Below are 21,711 nucleotides of genomic sequence, written 5' to 3'. Positions count from 1 at the left end.
TTGACATGCCAGAAAGTATTCTGAGGAAACTACTCCAAGCTTGTACTAAAGAGGCACCCTTCTTGAGCCCGGATGGGCACATGTATAAGCAAGTAGATGGGGTCGCTATGGGTTCTCCCCTTGGTGTCCTGTTTGCAAACTTCTACATGGGTACCATCGAGCAAAAAGTCTTAGTCGACATGAACTTGAAACCGGCCATATACTGCAGGTATGTTGACGACATTTTTACACAGGTACCTGATGTCAGACATCTGCAGGAGCTGAAGGAGGCATTTGAGCAGAGTTCCGTGCTGCGTTTCACTTACGAGACGGAAAAGGATGGGAAGCTGCCTTTTCTAGATGTAACAGTCATGGAAAAGGGCGGAGGTTTCCACACTGCAGTCTACACAAAGGAAACAAACATAGGAATGTGCCTAAATGCCAACAGCGACTGCCCTGACAGGTACAAGAGGAGTGTTGTTAACGCATACGTCGACCGTGCTCTCAGCCACAGCTCAGAATGGAAGCAAGTCGACGAAGAACTCTGTAGGGTAAGGCAGGTTCTAGTCAATAACGGCTTCTCCAATGGTTTCATCGAAGACATCATAAGAAGGAAAGTGAAAAGCCATGCAACCTCCTAAGAGACAACTAACACAACACCTATACCCCCTATTAGACTATTTTACAGGAACTTCTTTTCCACAGCTCATAAAACAGAGGAAAGGGTCCTGAAAGATATTGTTAATAGAAACGTTATCCCTACAGACAAAAATCAGAGGATACAACTGATGATTTACTATAAAACCAGAAAAACGGCCAGCCTACTCATGAGAAACTCTCCAGACACGAAACAGAACGCTTTAAAAGAGACTAACGTCGTCTATGCCTTCAAATGCCCACTTGGGGACTGTAAGCTCCAAAAAACCCAGTATATAGGCAAGACAACAACATCTCTTTCTAGGCGTTTAACGATGCATAAACAACAGGGCTCCATTAAGGAACATATAATCTCTTCCCATAAACAAACCATCGCCAGAGAAATCCTAGTAAACAACACAGAAATCATCGATAGATACAGCGATAGCAGGCGGCTCGACGTTTGCGAGGCACTACACATCAAGAAGTCAACACCAGCAATCAACAGCCAATTATTGCACAACTATATTCTACCCACCTCAAGACTCCGCTCCAATATAGAAGCATCAAGAAATATGGACCAATAGGCTTTCTACAAACACTTCTATTCAATATCCATTGTTTCGTGTTCTGTCTTGTGTTGATACTTTTAATACCCTATTAATATCCTCTAATGCCACATCATCCTTCCCACCTTACTCAAATGTAATGCCACATCACCCTTCCCACCTCACTCAAATGTAGATATAAAAACAGGGAAACGCAAGTTCTAATCAGTTGTGTATTTGTGAAGTCTTTGAAAATGTAATAAGTTTTACGAAACGCGCCCGTGTCGCGTCAGACTAGAAATAAAAATGAATTTTGGAGAAGTGATTTTTGATTTACCTCCAACAGTGAAGCATAATGTACGAAAGATTGAGAAAATTCGTGTTAGAATTATTAATCTTACTTTTTCGGTCATATTTAATAAAATATGTCTACAGGAAAGACTGCTACCAAAATATACTAATATATATATATATATATATATATATATATATATATATATATATATATATATATGAAATTGACGATCACAAAACACTGATCATTTTATGCGGAAAATCCACAAAGAAATATGAAATGAGGTGAACGTTTCGGCTTTGTTAAAGCCTTTGTCAACACCAGACTGACTGATTACTATCACCACTACACCACTATATTACACCACTAACTATCAGTCAGTCTGGTGTTGACAAGGGCTTTAACAAAGCCGAAACGTTCACCTCATTTCATATTTCTCTGTGGATTTTCCGCATATATATATATATATATATATATATATATATATATATTAGTATATGCGAACAAGCCTGAATGGTCCCCAGGACAATATGCAACTGAAAACTCACACCCCAGAAGTGACTCGAACCCATACTCCCAGATGCCACGCAACTGGTATGTACAAGACGCCTTAATCCACTTGACCATCACGACCGGACAAAATGAGGTGATAGCCGAGGCTATTTGAACCACCCCACCGCCGGCACTCGGATAGTAATCTTGGGCATAGCATTTTACCAAATCACCTCATTCTTTGGGGCACACGTGAGGAACACAAATGCGAACACGCCTGAATGGTCCCCAGGACAATATGCAACTGAAAACTCACACCCCAGAAGTGACTCGAACCCATACTCCCAGATGCCACGCAACTGGTATGTACAAGACGCCTTAATCCACTTGACCATCACGACCATATTAGTATATTATATTAGTATATTTTGGTAGCAGTCTTTCCTGTAGACATATATTATTAAATATGACCGAAAAAGTAAGATTAATAATTCTAACACGAATTTTCTCAATCTTTCGTACATTACGCTTCACTGTTGGAGGTAAATCAAAAATCACTTCTCCAAAATTCATTTTTATTTCTAGTCTGACGCGACACGGGCGCGTTTCGTAAAACTTATTACATTTTCAAAGACTTCACAAATACACAACTGATTAGAACTTACGTATCTCTGATTTTATATCTACATTTGAGTGAGGTGGGAGGGGTGATGTGGCATTAACACAAGACAGAACAAGAGGGGATATTAATAGGGTATTAAAAGTATCAACACAAGACAGAACAGAAACAATGGGTATTGAATAGAAGTGTTCGTAGAAAGCCTATTGGTCCATATTTCTTGATGCTTCTATATTGGAGCGGAGTCTTGAGGTGGGTAGAATATAGTTGTGCAATAATTGGCTGTTGATTGCTGGTGTTGACTTCTTGATGTGTAGTGCCTCGCAAACGTCAAGCCGCCTGCTATCGCTGTATCTATCGATGATTTCTGTGTTGTTTACTAGGATTTCTCTGGCGATGGTTTGGTTATGGGAAGAGATTATATGTTCCTTAATGGAGCCCTGTTGCTTATGCATCGTTAAACGCCTAGAAAGAGATGTTGTTGTCTTGCCTATATACTGTTTTTTTGGGGGCTTACAGTCCCCAAGTGGGCATTTGAAGGCATAGACGACGTTAGTCTCTTTTAAAGCGTTCTGTTTTGTGTCTGGAGAGTTTCTCATGAGTAGGCTGGCCGTTTTTCTGGTTTTATAGTAAATCGTCAGTTGTATCCTCTGATTTTTAAAAATAAGGGGATACAACTGACAACTGCACACCTATATTCTACCCACCTCAAGACTCCGCTCCAATATAGAAGCATCAAGAAATATGGACCAATAGGCTTTCTACAAACACTTCTATTCAATACCCATTGTTTCTGTTCTGTCTTGTGTTGATACTTTTAATACCCTATTAATATCCCCTCTTGTTCTGTCTTGTGTTAATGCCACATCACCCCTCCCACCTCACTCAAATGTAGATATAAAATCAGAGATACGTAAGTTCTAATCAGTTGTGTATTTGTGAAGTCTTTGAAAATGTAATAAGTTTTACGAAACGCGCCCGTGTCGCGTCAGACTAGAAATAAAAATGAATTTTGGAGAAGTGATTTTTGATTTACCTCCAACAGTGAAGCGTAATGTACGAAAGATTGAGAAAATTCGTGTTAGAATTATTAATCTTACTTTTTCGGTCATATTTAATAATATATATATATATATATATATATATATATATATATATATATATATATATATATATATATTATATATATATATATATATATATATATATATATATATATATATATATATATATATATATATATATATATATATATATGAAAACTCACACCCCAGAAGTGACTCGAACCCATACTCCCAGGAGCAACGCAACTGGTAACTACAGGGCGCCTTAATCCACTTGACCATCACGGCCGTCAAAAGGAAGTAAAAGCTGAGGCTATTTGAGCCACTACACCGACGGCAACTCGGATGGTAATCTTGGGCATAGCATTTCACCAAATCACCTCATTCTTTGGGGCACACGTGAGGAACACAAATGCGAACAAGCCTGAATGGTCCCCAGGACTATATGCGAATGAAAACTCACACCCCTAGAAGTGACTCGAACCCATACTCCCAGGAGCAACGCAACTGGTAACTACTGGGCGCCTTAATCTACTTGACCATCACGGCCGTAAAAAGGAAGTGATAGCCGAGGCTATTTGAGCCACTTCCCCAACGGCAACTCGGATGGTAATCTTGGGCATAGCATTTCACCAAATCACCTCATTCTTTGGGGCACACGTGAGGAACACAAATGCGAACAAGCCTGAATGGTCCCCAGGACTATATGCGAATGAAAACTCACACCCCAGAAGTGACTCGAACCCATACTCCCAGGAGCAACGCAACTGGTAACTACAGGGCGCCTTAATCCACTTGACCATCATGGCCGTCAAAAGGAAGTGATAGCCGAGGCTATTTAAGCCACTTCCCCGACGGCAACTCGGATGGTAATCCTGGGCATAGCATTTCACCAAATCACCTCATTCTTTGGGGCACATGTGAGGAACACAAATGCGAACAAGCCTGAATGGTCCCCAGGACTATATGGGAATGAAAACTCACACCCCAGAAGTGACTCGAACCCATACTCCCAGGTGCAACGCAACTGGTAACTACAGGGCGCCTTAATCCACTTGACCATCACCGCCGTCAAAAGGAAGTGATAGCCGAGGCTATTTGAGCCACTTCCCCGATGGCAACTCGGATGGTAATCTTGGGCATAGCATTTCACCAAATCACCTCATTCTTTGGGACACACGTGAGGAACACAAATGCGAACAAGCCTGAATGGTCCCCAGGACTATATGCGAATGAAAACTCACACCCCAGAAGTGACTCGAACCCATACTCCCAGGAGCAACGCAACTGGTAATTACAGGGCGCCTTAATCCACTTGACCATCACAGCCGTCAAAAGGAAGTGATAGCCGAGGCTATTTGAGCCACTTCCCCAACGGCAACTCGGATGGTAATCTTGGGCATAGCATTTCACCAAATCACCTCATTCTTTGGGGCACACGTGAGGAACACAAATGCGAACAAGCCTGAATGGTCCCCAGGACTATATGCGAATGAAAACTCACACCCCAGAAGTGACTCGAACCCATACTCACAGGAGCAACGCAACTGATAACTACAGGGCGCCTTAATCCACTTGACCATCACGGCCGTCAAAAGGAAGTGATAGCCGAGGCTATTTGAGCCACTTCCCCGACGGCAACTCGGATGGTAATCTTGGGCATAGCATTTCACCAAATCACCTCATTCTTTGGGGCACACGTGAGGAACACAAATGCGAACAAGCCTGAATGGTCCCCAGGACTATATGCGAATGAAAACTCACACCCCAGAAGTGACTCGAACCCATACTCCCAGGAGCAACGCAACTGGTAACTACAGGGCGCCTTAATCCACTTGACCATCACGGCCGTCAAAAGGAAGTAAAAGCTGAGGCTATTTGAGCCACTTCACCGACGGCAACTCGGATGGTAATCTTGGGCATAGCATTTCACCAAATCACCTCATTCTTTGGGGCACACGTGAGGAACACAAATGCGAACAAGCCTGAATGGTCCCCAGGACTATATGCGAATGAAAACTCACACCGCAGAAGTGACTCGAACCCATACTCCCAGGTGCAACGCAACTGGTAACTACAGGGCGCCTTAATCCACTTGACCATCACCGCCGTCAAAAGGAAGTGATAGCCGAGGCTATTTGAGCCACTTCCCCGACGGCAACTCGGATGGTAATCTTGGGCATAGCATTTCACCAAATCACCTCATTCTTTGGGACACACGTGAGGAACACAAATGCGAACAAGCCTGAATGGTCCCCAGGACTATATGCGAATGAAAACTCACACCCCAGAAGTGACTCGAACCCATACTCCCAGGAGCAACGCAACTGGTAATTACAGGGCGCCTTAATCCACTTGACCATCACAGCCGTCAAAAGGAAGTGGTAGCCGAGGCTATTTGAGCCACTTCCCCGACGGCAACTCGGATGGTAATCTTGGGCATAGCATTTCACCAAATCACCTCATTCTTTGGGGCACACGTGAGGAACACAAATGCGAACAAGCCTGAATGGTCCCCAGGACTATATGCGAATGAAAACTCACACCCCGGAAGTGACTCGAACCCATACTCCCAGGAGCAACGCAACTGGTAACTACAGGGCGCCTTAATCCACTTGACCATCACGGCCGTCAAAAGGAAGTGATAGCCGAGGCTATTTGAGCCACTTCCCCGATGGCAACTCGGATGGTAATCTTGGGCATAGCATTTCACCAAATCTCCTCATTCTTTGGGGCACACGTGAGGAACACAAATGCGAACAAGCCTTAATGGTAACCAGGACTATATGCGAATGAAAACTCACACCCCAGAAGTGACTCGAACCCATACTCCCAGGAGCAACGCAACTGGTAACTACAGGGCGCCTTAATCCACTTGACCATCACGGCCTTCAAAAGGAAGTGATAGCCGAGGCTATTTGAGCCACTTCCCCGACGGCAACTCGGATGGTAATCTTGGGCATAGCATTTCACCAAATCACCTCATTCTTTGGGGCACACGTGAGGAACACAAATGCGAACAAGCCTGAATGGTCCCCAGGACTATATGCGAATGAAAACTCACACCCCAGAAGTGACTCGAACCCATACTCCCAGGAGCAACGCAACTGGTAACTACAGGGCGCCTTAATCCACTTGACCATCACGGCCGTCAAAAGGAAGTAAAAGCTGAGGCTATTTGAGCCACTACACCGACGGCAACTCGGATGGTAATCTTGGGCATAGCATTTCACCAAATCACCTCATTCTTTGGGGCACACGTGAGGAACACAAATGCGAACAAGCCTGAATGGTCCCCAGGACTATATGCGAATGAAAACTCACACCCCTAGAAGTGACTCGAACCCATACTCCCAGGAGCAACGCAACTGGTAACTACTGGGCGCCTTAATCTACTTGACCATCACGGCCGTAAAAAGGAAGTGATAGCCGAGGCTATTTGAGCCACTTCCCCAACGGCAACTCGGATGGTAATCTTGGGCATAGCATTTCACCAAATCACCTCATTCTTTGGGGCACACGTGAGGAACACAAATGCGAACAAGCCTGAATGGTCCCCAGGACTATATGCGAATGAAAACTCACACCCCAGAAGTGACTCGAACCCATACTCCCAGGAGCAACGCAACTGGTAACTACAGGGCGCCTTAATCCACTTGACCATCATGGCCGTCAAAAGGAAGTGATAGCCGAGGCTATTTAAGCCACTTCCCCGACGGCAACTCGGATGGTAATCCTGGGCATAGCATTTCACCAAATCACCTCATTCTTTGGGGCACACGTGAGGAACACAAATGCGAACAAGCCTGAATGGTCCCCAGGACTATATGGGAATGAAAACTCACACCCCAGAAGTGACTCGAACCCATACTCCCAGGTGCAACGCAACTGGTAACTACAGGGCGCCTTAATCCACTTGACCATCACCGCCGTCAAAAGGAAGTGATAGCCGAGGCTATTTGAGCCACTTCCCCGATGGCAACTCGGATGGTAATCTTGGGCATAGCATTTCACCAAATCACCTCATTCTTTGGGACACACGTGAGGAACACAAATGCGAACAAGCCTGAATGGTCCCCAGGACTATATGCGAATGAAAACTCACACCCCAGAAGTGACTCGAACCCATACTCCCAGGAGCAACGCAACTGGTAATTACAGGGCGCCTTAATCCACTTGACCATCACAGCCGTCAAAAGGAAGTGATAGCCGAGGCTATTTGAGCCACTTCCCCGACGGCAACTCGGATGGTAATCTTGGGCATAGCATTTCACCAAATCACCTCATTCTTTGGGGCACACGTGAGGAACACAAATGCGAACAAGCCTGAATGGTCCCCAGGACTATATGCGAATGAAAACTCACACCCCAGAAGTGACTCGAACCCATACTCACAGGAGCAACGCAACTGATAACTACAGGGCGCCTTAATCCACTTGACCATCACGGCCGTCAAAAGGAAGTGATAGCCGAGGCTATTTGAGCCACTTCCCCGACGGCAACTCGGATGGTAATCTTGGGCATAGCATTTCACCAAATCACCTCATTCTTTGGGGCACACGTGAGGAACACAAATGCGAACAAGCCTGAATGGTCCCCAGGACTATATGCGAATGAAAACTCACACCCCAGAAGTGACTCGAACCCATACTCCCAGGAGCAACGCAACTGGTAACTACAGGGCGCCTTAATCCACTTGACCATCACGGCCGTCAAAAGGAAGTAAAAGCTGAGGCTATTTGAGCCACTTCACCGACGGCAACTCGGATGGTAATCTTGGGCATAGCATTTCACCAAATCACCTCATTCTTTGGGGCACACGTGAGGAACACAAATGCGAACAAGCCTGAATGGTCCCCAGGACTATATGCGAATGAAAACTCACACCGCAGAAGTGACTCGAACCCATACTCCCAGGTGCAACGCAACTGGTAACTACAGGGCGCCTTAATCCACTTGACCATCACCGCCGTCAAAAGGAAGTGATAGCCGAGGCTATTTGAGCCACTTCCCCGACGGCAACTCGGATGGTAATCTTGGGCATAGCATTTCACCAAATCACCTCATTCTTTGGGACACACGTGAGGAACACAAATGCGAACAAGCCTGAATGGTCCCCAGGACTATATGCGAATGAAAACTCACACCCCAGAAGTGACTCGAACCCATACTCCCAGGAGCAACGCAACTGGTAATTACAGGGCGCCTAAATCCACTTGACCATCACAGCCGTCAAAAGGAAGTGGTAGCCGAGGCTATTTGAGCCACTTCCCCGACGGCAACTCGGATGGTAATCTTGGGCATAGCATTTCACCAAATCACCTCATTCTTTGGGGCACACGTGAGGAACACAAATGCGAACAAGCCTGAATGGTCCCCAGGACTATATGCGAATGAAAACTCACACCCCGGAAGTGACTCGAACCCATACTCCCAGGAGCAACGCAACTGGTAACTACAGGGCGCCTTAATCCACTTGACCATCACGGCCGTCAAAAGGAAGTGATAGCCGAGGCTATTTGAGCCACTTCCCCGATGGCAACTCGGATGGTAATCTTGGGCATAGCATTTCACCAAATCTCCTCATTCTTTGGGGCACACGTGAGGAACACAAATGCGAACAAGCCTTAATGGTAACCAGGACTATATGCGAATGAAAACTCACACCCCAGAAGTGACTCGAACCCATACTCCCAGGAGCAACGCAACTGGTAACTACAGGGCGCCTTAATCCACTTGACCATCACGGCCTTCAAAAGGAAGTGATAGCCGAGGCTATTTGAGCCACTTCCCCGACGGCAACTCGGATGGTAATCTTGGGCATAGCATTTCACCAAATCACCTCATTCTTTGGGGCACACGTGAGGAACACAAATGCGAACAAGCCTGAATGGTCCCCAGGACTATATGCGAATGAAAACTCACACCCCAGAAGTGACTCGAACCCATACTCCCAGGAGCAACGCAACTGGTAACTACAGGGCGCCTTAATCCACTTGACCATCACGGCCGTCAAAAGGAAGTGATAGCCGAGGCTATTTGAGCCACTTCCCCGACGGCAACTCGGATGGTAATCTTGGGCATAGCATTTCACCAAATCACCTCATTCTTTGGGGCACACGTGAGGAACACAAATGTGAACAAGCCTGAATGGTCCCCAGGACTATATGCGAATGAAAACTCACACCCCAGAAGTGACTCGAACCCATACTCCCAGGAGCAACGCAACTGGTAACTACAGGGCGCCTTAATCCACTTGACCATCACGGCCGTCAAAAGGAAGTGATAGCCGAGGCTATTTGAGCCACTTCCCCGACGGCAACTCGGATGGTAATCTTGGGCATAGCATTTCACCAAATCACCTCATTCTTTGGGGCACACGTGAGGAACACAAATGCGAACAAGCCTGAATGGTCCCCAGGACTATATGCAAATGAAAACTCACACCCCAGAAGTGACTCGAACCCATACTCCCAGGAGCAACGCAACTGGTAACTACAGGGCGCCTTAATCCACTTGACCATCACGGCCGTCAAAAGGAAGTGATAGCCGAGGCTATTTGAGCCACTTCCCCGACGGCAACTCGGATGGTAATCTTGGGCATAGCATTTCACCAAATCACCTCATTCTTTGGGGCACACGTGAGGAACACAAATGCGAACAAGCCTGAATGGTCCCCAGGACTATATGCGAATGAAAACTCACACCCCAGAAGTGACTCGAACCCATACTCCCAGGAGCAATGCAACTGATAACTACAGGGCGCCTTAATCCACTTGACCATCACGGCCGTCAAAAGGAAGTGATAGCCGAGGCTATTTAAGCCACTTCCCCGACGGCAACTCGGATGGTAATCTTGGGCATAGCATTTCACCAAATCACCTCATTCTTTGGGGCACACGTGAGGAACACAAATGCGAACAAGCCTGAATGGTCCCCAGGACTATATGCGAATGAAAACTCACACCCCAGAAGTGACTCGAACCCATACTCCCAGGTGCAACGCAAATGGTAACTACAGGGCGCCTTAATCCACTTGACCATCACCGCCGTCAAAAGGAAGTGATAGCCGAGGCTATTTGAGCCACTTCCCCGACGGCAACTCGGATGGTAATCTTGGGTATAGCATTTCACCAAATCACCTCATTCTTTGGGACACACGTGAGGAACACAAATGCGAACAAGCCTTAATGGTAACCAGGACTATATGCGAATGAAAACTCACACCCCAGAAGTGACTCGAACCCATACTCCCAGGAGCAACGCAACTGGTAACAACAGGGCGCCTTAATCCACTTGACCATCACGGCCTTCAAAAGGAAGTGATAGCCGAGGCTATTTGAGCCACTTCCCCGACGGCAACTCGGATGGTAATCTTGGGCATAGCATTTCACCAAATCACCTCATTCTTTGGGGCACACGTGAGGAACACAAATGCGAACAAGCCTGAATGGTCCCCAGGACTATATGCGAATGAAAACTCACACCCCAGAAGTGACTCGAACCCATACTCCCAGGAGCAACGCAACTGGTAACTACAGGGCGCCTTAATCCACTTGACCATCACGGCCGTCAAAAGGAAGTGATAGCCGAGGCTATTTGAGCCACTTCCCCGACGGCAACTCGGATGGTAATCTTGGGCATAGCATTTCACCAAATCACCTCATTCTTTGGGGCACACGTGAGGAACACAAATGCGAACAAGCCTGAATGGTCCCCACGACTATATGCGAATGAAAACTCACACCCCAGAAGTGACTCAAACCCATACTCCCAGGAGCAACGCAACTGGTAACTACAGGGCGCCTTAATCTACTTGACCATCACGGCCGTCAAAAGGAAGTGATAGCCGAGGCTATTTGAGCCACTTCCCCAACGGCAACTCGGATGGTAATCTTGGGCATAGCATTTCACCAAATCACCTCATTCTTTGGGGCACACGTGAGGAACACAAATGCGAACAAGCCTGAATGGTCCCCAGGACTATATGCAAATGAAAACTCACACCCCAGAAGTGACTCGAACCCATACTCCCAGGAGCAACGCAACTGGTAACTACAGGGCGCCTTAATCCACTTGACCATCACGGCCGTCAAAAGGAAGTGATAGCCGAGGCTATTTGAGCCACTTCCCCGACGGCAACTCGGATGGTAATCTTGGGCATAGCATTTCACCAAATCACCTTATTCTTTGGGGCACATGTGAGGAACACAAATGCGAACAAGCCTGAATCGTCCCCAGGACTATATGCGAATGAAAACTCACACCCCAGAAGTGACTCGAACCCATACTCCCAGGAGCAACGCAACTGGTAACTACAGGGCGCCTTAATCCACTTGACCATCACGGCCGTCAAAAGGAAGTGATAGCCGAGGCTATTTGAGCCACTTCCCCGACGGCAACTCGGATGGTAATCTTGGGCATAGCATTTCACCAAATCACCTCATTCTTTGGGGCACACGTGAGGAACACAAATGCGAACAAGCCTGAATGGTCCCCAGGACTATATGCGAATGAAAACTCACACCCAGAAGTGACTCGAACCCATACTCCCAGGAGCAACGCAACTGGTAACTACAGGGCGCCTTAATCCACTTGACCATCACGGCCGTCAAAACGAAGTGATAGCCGAGGCTATTTGAGCCACTTCCCCGACGGCAACTCGGATGGTAATCTTGGGCATAGCATTTCACCAAATCACCTCATTCTTTGGGGCACACGTGAGGAACACAAATGCGAACAAGCCTGAATGGTCCCCAGGACTATATGCGAATGAAAACTCACACCCCAGAAGTGACTCGAACCCATACTCCCAGGAGCAACGCAACTGGTAACTACAGGGCGCCTTAATCCACTTGACCATCACGGCCGTCAAAAGGAAGTGATAGCCGAGGCTATTTGAGCCACTTCCCCGACGGCAACTCGGATGGTAATCTTGGGCATAGCATTTCACCAAATCACCTCATTCTTTGGGGCACACGTGAGGAACACAAATGCGAACAAGAATGAATGGTCCCCACGACTATATGCGAATGAAAACTCACACCCCAGAAGTGACTCGAACCCATACTCCCAGGAGCAACGCAACTGGTAACTACAGGGTGCCTTAATCCACTTGACCATCACGGCCGTCAAAAGGAAGTGATAGCCGAGGCTATTTGAGCCACTTCCCCAACGGCAACTCGGATGGTAATCTTGGGCATAGCATTTCACCAAATCACCTCATTCTTTGGGGCACACGTGAGGAACACAAATGCGAACAAGCCTGAATGGTCCCCAGGACTATATGCGAATGAAAACTCACACCCCGGAAGTGACTCGAACCCATACTCCCAGGAGCAACTCAACTGGTAACTACAGGGCGCCTTAATCCACTTGACCATCACGGCCGTCAAAAGGAAGTGATAGCCGAGGCTATTTGAGCCACTTCCCCGATGGCAACTCGGATGGTAATCTTGGGCATAGCATTTCACCAAATCACCTCATTCTTTGGGGCACACGTGAGGAACACAAATGCGAACAAGCCTTAATGGTAACCAGGACTATATGCGAATGAAAACTCACACCCCAGAAGTGACTCGAACCCATACTCCCAGGAGCAACGCAACTGGTAACTACAGGGCGCCTTAATCCACTTGACCATCACGGCCTTCAAAAGGAAGTGATAGCCGAGGCTATTTGAGCCACTTCCCCGACGGCAACTCGGATGGTAATCTTGGGCATAGCATTTCACCAAATCACCTCATTCTTTGGGGCACACGTGAGGAACACAAATGCGAACAAGCCTGAATGGTCCCCAGGACTATATGCGAATGAAAACTCACACCCCAGAAGTGACTCGAACCCATACTCCCAGGAGCAACGCAACTGGTAACTACAGGGCGCCTTAATCCACTTGACCATCACGGCCGTCAAAAGGAAGTGATAGCCGAGGCTATTTGAGCCACTTCCCCGACGGCAACTCGGATGGTAATCTTGGGCATAGCATTTCACCAAATCACCTCATTCTTTGGGGCACACGTGAGGAACACAAATGCGAACAAGCCTGAATGGTCCCCACGACTATATGCGAATGAAAACTCACACCCCAGAAGTGACTCGAACCCATACTCCCAGGAGCAACGCAACTGGTAACTACAGGGCGCCTTAATCCACTTGACCATCACGGCCGTCAAAAGGAAGTGATAGCCGAGGCTATTTGAGCCACTTCCCCGACGGCAACTCGGATGGTAATCTTGGGCATAGCATTTCACCAAATCACCTCATTCTTTGGGGCACACGTGAGGAACACAAATGCGAACAAGCCTGAATGGTCCCCAGGACTATATGCGAATGAAAACTCACACCCCAGAAGTGACTCAAACCCATACTCCCAGGAGCAACGCAACTGGTAACTACAGGGCGCCTTAATCTACTTGACCATCACGGCCGTCAAAAGGAAGTGATAGCCGAGGCTATTTGAGCCACTTCCCCGACGGCAACTCGGATGGTAATCTTGGGCATAGCATTTCACCAAATCACCTCATTCTTTGGGGCACACGTGAGGAACACAAATGCGAACAAGCCTGAATGGTCCCCAGGACTATATGCGAATGAAAACTCACACCCCAGAAGTGACTCGAACCCATACTCCCAGGAGCAACGCAACTGGTAACTACAGGGCGCCTTAATCCACTTGACCATCACGGCCGTCAAAAGGAAGTGATAGCCGAGGCTATTTGAGCCACTTCCCCGACGGCAACCCGGATGGTAATCTTGGGCATAGCATTTCACCAAATCACCTTATTCTTTGGGGCACACGTGAGGAACACAAATGCGAACAAGCCTGAATGGTCCCCAGGACTATATGCGAATGAAAACTCACACCCCAGAAGTGACTCGAACCCATACTCCCAGGAGCAACGCAACTGGTAACTACAGGGCGCCTTAATCCACTTGACCATCACGGCCGTCAAAAGGAAGTGATAGCCGAGGCTATTTGAGCCACTTCCCCGACGGCAACTCGGATGGTAATCTTGGGCATAGCATTTCACCAAATCACCTCATTCTTTGGGGCACACGTGAGGAACACAAATGCGAACAAGCCTGAATGGTCCCCAGGACTATATGCGAATGAAAACTCACACCCAGAAGTGACTCGAACCCATACTCCCAGGAGCAACGCAACTGGTAACTACAGGGCGCCTTAATCCACTTGACCATCACGGCCGTCAAAAGGAAGTGATAGCCGAGGCTATTTGAGCCACTTCCCCGACGGCAACTCTGATGGTAATCTTGGGCATAGCATTTCACCAAATCACCTCATTCTTTGGGGCACACGTGAGGAACACAAATGCGAACAAGCCTGAATGGTCCCCAGGACTATATGCGAATGAAAACTCACACCCCTAGAAGTGACTCGAACCCATACTCCCAGTAGCAACGCAACTGGTAACTACAGGGCGCCTTAATCCACTTGACCATCACGGCCGTCAAAAGGAAGTGATAGCCGAGGCTATTTGAGCCACTTCCCCGACGGCAACTCGGATGGTAATCTTGGGCATAGCATTTCACCAAATCACCTCATTCTTTGGGGCACACGTGAGGAACACAAATGCGAACAAGCCTGAATGGTCCCCAGGACTATATGCGAATGAAAACTCACACCCCAGAAGTGACTCGAACCCATACTCCCAGGAGCAACGCAACTGACAACTACAGGGCGCCTTAATCCACTTGACCATCACGGCCGTCAAAAGGAAGTGATAGCCGAGGCTATTTAAGCCACTTCCCCGACGGCAACTCGGATGGTAATCTTGGGCATAGCATTTCACCAAATCACCTCATTCTTTGGGGCACACGTGAGGAACACAAATGCGAACAAGCCTGAATGGTCCCCAGGACTATATGCGAATGAAAACTCACACCCCAGAAGTGACTCGAACCCATACTCCCAGGTGCAACGCAACTGGTAACTACAGGGCGCCTTAATCCACTTGACCATCACCGCCGTCAAAAGGAAGTGATAGCCGAGGCTATTTGAGCCACTTCCCCGACGGCAACTCGGATGGTAATCTTGGGCATAGCATTTCACCAAATCACCTCATTCTTTGGGACACACGTGAGGAACACAAATGCGAACAAGCCTGAATGGTCCCCAGGACTATATGCGAATGAAAACTCACACCCCAGAAGTGACTCGAACCCATACTCCCAGGAGCAACGCAACTGGTAATTACAGGGCGCCTTAATCCACTTGACCATCACAGCCGTCAAAAGGAAGTGGTAGCCGAGGCTATTTGAGCCACTTCCCCGACGGCAACTCGGATGGTAATCTTGGGCATAGCATTTCACCAAATCTCCTCATTCTTTGGGGCACACGTGAGGAACACAAATGCGAACAAGCCTTAATGGTAACCAGGACTATATGCGAATGAAAACTCACACCCCAGAAGTGACTCGAACCCATACTCCCAGGAGCAACGCAACTGGTAACTACAGGGCGCCTTAATCCACTTGACCATCACGGCCTTCAAAAGGAAGTGATAGCCGAGGCTATTTGAGCCACTTCCCCGACGGCAACTCGGATGGTAATCTTGGGCATAGCATTTCACCAAATCACCTCATTCTTTGGGGCACACGTGAGGAACACAAATGCGAACAAGCCTGAATGGTCCCCAGGACTATATGCGAATGAAAACTCACACCCCAGAAGTGACTCGAACCCATACTCCCAGGAGCAACGCAACTGGTAACTACAGGGCGCCTTAATCCACTTGACCATCACGGCCGTCAAAAGGAAGTGATAGCCGAGGCTATTTGAGCCACTTCCCCGACGGCAACTCGGATGGTAATCTTGGGCATAGCATTTCACCAAATCACCTCATTCTTTGGGGCACACGTGAGGAACACAAATGCGAACAAGCCTGAATGGTCCCCAGGACTATATGCGAATGAAAACTCACACCCCAGAAGTGACTCGAACCCATACTCCCAAGAGCAACGCAACTGGTAACTACAGGGCGCCTTAATCCACTTGACCATCACGGCCGTCAAAAGGAAGTGATAGCCGAGGCTATTTGAGCCACTTCCCCGACGGCAACTCGGATGGTAATCTTGGGCATAGCATTTCACCAAATCACCTCATTCTTTGGGGCACACGTGAGGAACACAAATGCGAACAAGCCTGAATGGTCCCCAGGACTATATGCGAATGAAAACTCACACCCCAGAAGTGACTCGAACCCATACTCCCAGGAGCAACACAACTGGTAACTACAGGGCGCCTTAATCCACTTGACCATCACGGCCGTCAAAAGGAAGTGATAGCCGAGGCTATTTGAGCCACTTCCCCGACGGCAACTCGGATGGTAATCATGGGCATAGCATTTCACCAAATCACCTCATTCTTTGGGGCACACGTGAGGAACACAAATGCGAACAAGCCTGAATGGTCCCCAGGACTATATGCGAATGAAAACTCACACCCCAGAAGTGACTCGAACCCATACTCCCAGGAGCAACGCAACTGATAACTACAGGGCGCCTTAATCCACTTGACCATCACGGCCGTCAAAAGGAAGTGATAGCCGAGGCTATTTAAGCCACTTCCCCGACGGCAACTCGGATGGTAATCTTGGGCATAGCATTTCACCAAATCACCTCATTCTTTGGGGCACACGTGAGGAACACAAATGCGAACAAGCCTGAATGGTCCCCAGGACTATATGCGAATGAAAACTCACACCCCAGAAGTGACTCGAACCCATACTCCCAGGTGCAACGCAACTGGTAACTACAGGGCGCCTTAATCCACTTGACCATCACCGCCGTCAAAAGGAAGTGATAGCCGAGGCTATTTGAGCCACTTCCCCGACGGCAACTCGGATGGTAATCTTGGGCATAGCATTTCACCAAATCACCTCATTCTTTGGGACACACGTGAGGAACACAAATGCGAACAAGCCTGAATGGTCCCCAGGACTATATGCGAATGAAAACTCACACCCCAGAAGTGACTCGAACCCATACTCCCAGGAGCAACGCAACTGGTAATTACAGGGCGCCTTAATCCACTTGACCATCACAGCCGTCAAAAGGAAGTGGTAGCCGAGGCTATTTGAGCCACTTCCCCGACGGCAACTCGGATGGTAATCTTGGGCATAGCATTTCACCAAATCACCTCATTCTTTGGGGCACACGTGAGGAACACAAATGCGAACAAGCCTGAATGGTCCCCAGGACTATATGCGAATGAAAACTCACACCCCGGAAGTGACTCGAACCCATACTCCCAGGAGCAACGCAACTGGTAACTACAGGGCGCCTTAATCCACTTGACCATCACGGCCGTCAAAAGGAAGTGATAGCCGAGGCTATTTGAGCCACTTCCCCGATGGCAACTCGGATGGTAATCTTGGGCATAGCATTTCACCAAATCACCTCATTCTTTGGGGCACACGTGAGGAACACAAATGCGAACAAGCCTTAATGGTAACCAGGACTATATGCGAATGAAAACTCACACCCCAGAAGTGACTCGAACCCATACTCCCAGGAGCAACGCAACTGGTAACTACAGGGCGCCTTAATCCACTTGACCATCACGGCCTTCAAAAGGAAGTGATAGCCGAGGCTATTTGAGCCACTTCCCCGACGGCAACTCGGATGGTAATCTTGGGCATAGCATTTCACCAAATCACCTCATTCTTTGGGGCACACGTGAGGAGCACAAATGCGAACAAGCCTGAATGGTCCCCAGGACTATATGCGAATGAAAACTCACACCCCAGAAGTGACTCGAACCCATACTCCCAGGAGCAACGCAACTGGTAACTACAGGGCGCCTTAATCCACTTGACCATCACGGCCGTCAAAAGGAAGTGATAGCCGAGGCTATTTGAGCCACTTCCCCGACGGCAACTCGGATGGTAATCTTGGGCATAGCATTTCACCAAATCACCTCATTCTTTGGGGCACACGTGAGGAACACAAATGCGAACAAGCCTGAATGGTCCCCAGGACTATATGCGAATGAAAACTCACACCCCAGAAGTGACTCGAACCCATACTCCCAGGAGCAACGCAACTGGTAACTACAGGGCGCCTTAATCCACTTGACCATCACGGCCGTCAAAAGGAAGTGATAGCCGAGGCTATTTGAGCCACTTCCCCGACGGCAACTCGGATGGTAATCTTGGGCATAGCATTTCACCAAATCACCTCATTCTTTGGGGCACACGTGAGGAACACAAATGCGAACAAGCCTGAATGGTCCCCACGACTATATGCGAATGAAAACTCACACCCCAGAAGTGACTCGAACCCATACTCCCAGGAGCAACGCAACTGGTAACTACAGGGCGCCTTAATCCACTTGACCATCACGGCCGTCAAAAGGAAGTGATAGCCGAGGTTATTTGAGCCACTTCCCCGACGGCAACTCGGATGGTAATCTTGGGCATAGCATTTCACCAAATCACCTCATTCTTTGGGGCACACGTGAGGAACACAAATGCGAACAAGCCTGAATGGTCCCCAGGACTATATGCGAATGAAAACTCACACCCCAGAAGTGACTCAAACCCATACTCCCAGGAGCAACGCAACTGGTAACTACAGGGTGCCTTAATCTACTTGACCATCACGGCCGTCAAAAGGAAGTGATAGCCGAGGCTATTTGAGCCACTTCCCCGACGGCAACTCGGATGGTAATCTTGGGCATAGCATTTCACCAAATCACCTCATTCTTTGGGGCACACGTGAGGAACACAAATGCGAACAAGCCTGAATGGTCCCCAGGACTATATGCGAATGAAAACTCACACCCCAGAAGTGACTCGAACCCATACTCCCAGGAGCAACGCAACTGGTAACTACAGGGCGCCTTAATCCACTTGACCATCACGGATGTCAAAAGGAAGTGATAGCCGAGGCTATTTGAGCCACTTCCCCGACGGCAACTTGGATGGTAATCTTGGGCATAGCATTTCACCAAATCACCTTATTCTTTGGGGCACACGTGAGGAACACAAATGCGAACAAGCCTGAATGGTCCCCAGGACTATATGCGAATGAAAACTCACACCCCAGAAGTGACTCGAACCCATACTCCCAGGAGCAACGCAACTGGTAACTACAGGGCGCCTTAATCCACTTGACCATCACGGCCGTCAAAAGGAAGTGATAGCCGAGGCTATTTGAGCCACTTCCCCGACGGCAACTCGGATGGTAATCTTGGGCATAGCATTTCACCAAATCACCTCATTCTTTGGGGCACACGTGAGGAACACAAATGCGAACAAGCCTGAATGGTCCCCAGGACTATATGCGAATGAAAACTCACACCCAGAAGTGACTCGAACCCATACTCCCAGGAGCAACGCAACTGGTAACTACAGGGCGCCTTAATCCACTTGACCATCACGGCCGTCAAAAGGAAGTGATAGCCGAGGCTATTTGAGCCACTTCCCCGACGGCAACTCGGATGGTAATCTTGGGCATAGCATTTCACCAAATCACCTCATTCTTTGGGGCACACGTGAAGAACACAAATGCGAACAAGCCTGAATGGTCTCCAGGACTATATGCGAATGAAAACTCACATTCCAGAAGTGACTCGAACCCATACTCCCAGGAGCAACGCAACTGGTAACTACAGAGCACCTTAATCCACTTGACCATCACGGCCGTCAAAAGGAAGTGATAGCCGAGGCTATTTGAGCCACTTCCCCGACGGCAACTCGGATGGTAATCTTGGGCATAGCATTTCACCAAATCTCCTCATTCTTTGGGGCACACGTGAGGAACACAAATGCGAACAAGCCTTAATGGTAACCAGGACTATATGCGAATGAAAACTCACACCCCAGAAGTGACTCGAACCCATACTCCCAGGAGCAACGCAACTGGTAACTACAGGGCGCCTTAATCCACTTGACCATCACGGCCTTCAAAAGGAAGTGATAGCCGAGGCTATTTGAGCCACTTCCCCGACGGCAACTCGGATGGTAATCTTGGGCATAGCATTTCACCAAATCACCTCATTCTTTGGGGCACACGTGAGGAACACAAATGCGAACAAGCCTGAATGGTCCCCAGGACTATATGCGAATGAAAACTCACACCCCAGAAGTGACTCGAACCCATACTCCCAGGAGCAACGCAACTGGTAACTACAGGGCGCCTTAATCCACTTGACCATCACGGCCGTCAAAAGGAAGTGATAGCCGAGGCTATTTGAGCCACTTCCCCGACGGCAACTCGGATGGTAATCTTGGGCATAGCATTTCACCAAATCACCTCATTCTTTGGGGCACACGTGAGGAACACAAATGTGAACAAGCCTGAATGGTCCCCAGGACTATATGCAAATGAAAACTCACACCCCAGAAGTGACTCGAACCCATACTCCCTGGAGCAACGCAACTGGTAACTACAGGGCGCCTTAATCCACTTGACCATCTCGGCCGTCAAAAGGAAGTGATAGCCGAGGCTATTTGAGCCACTTCCCCGACGGCAACTCGGATGGTAATCTTGGGCATAGCATTTCACCAAATCACCTCATTCTTTGGGGCACACGTGAGGAACACAAATGCGAACAAGCCTGAATGGTCCCCAGGACTATATGCGAATGAAAACTCACACCCCAGAAGTGACTCGAACCCATACTCCCAGGAGCAACGCAACTGGTAACTACAGGGCGCCTTAATCCACTTGACCATCACGGCCGTCAAAAGGAAGTGATAGCCGAGGCTATTTGAGCCACTTCCCCGACGGCAACTCGGATGGTAATCTTGGGCATAGCATTTCACCAAATCACCTCATTCTTTGGGGCACACGTGAGGAACACAAATGCGAACAAGCCTGAATGGTCCCCAGGACTATATGCGAATGAAAACTCACACCCCAGAAGTGACTCGAACCCATACTCCCAGGAGCAACGCAACTGATAACTACAGGGCGCCTTAATCCACTTGACCATCACGGCCGTCAAAAGGAAGTGATAGCCGAGGCTATTTAAGCCACTTCCCCGACGGCAACTCGGATGGTAATCTTGGGCATAATAGCATTTCACCAAATCACCTCATTCTTTGGGGC

Source organism: Procambarus clarkii, chromosome 24, assembly GCF_040958095.1.
Source record: "Procambarus clarkii isolate CNS0578487 chromosome 24, FALCON_Pclarkii_2.0, whole genome shotgun sequence".
NCBI classification, from domain to species: domain Eukaryota; kingdom Metazoa; phylum Arthropoda; class Malacostraca; order Decapoda; family Cambaridae; genus Procambarus; species Procambarus clarkii.
The sequence above is the reverse complement of the archived record's forward strand: the minus strand, read 5'-3'. Positions refer to the sequence as shown.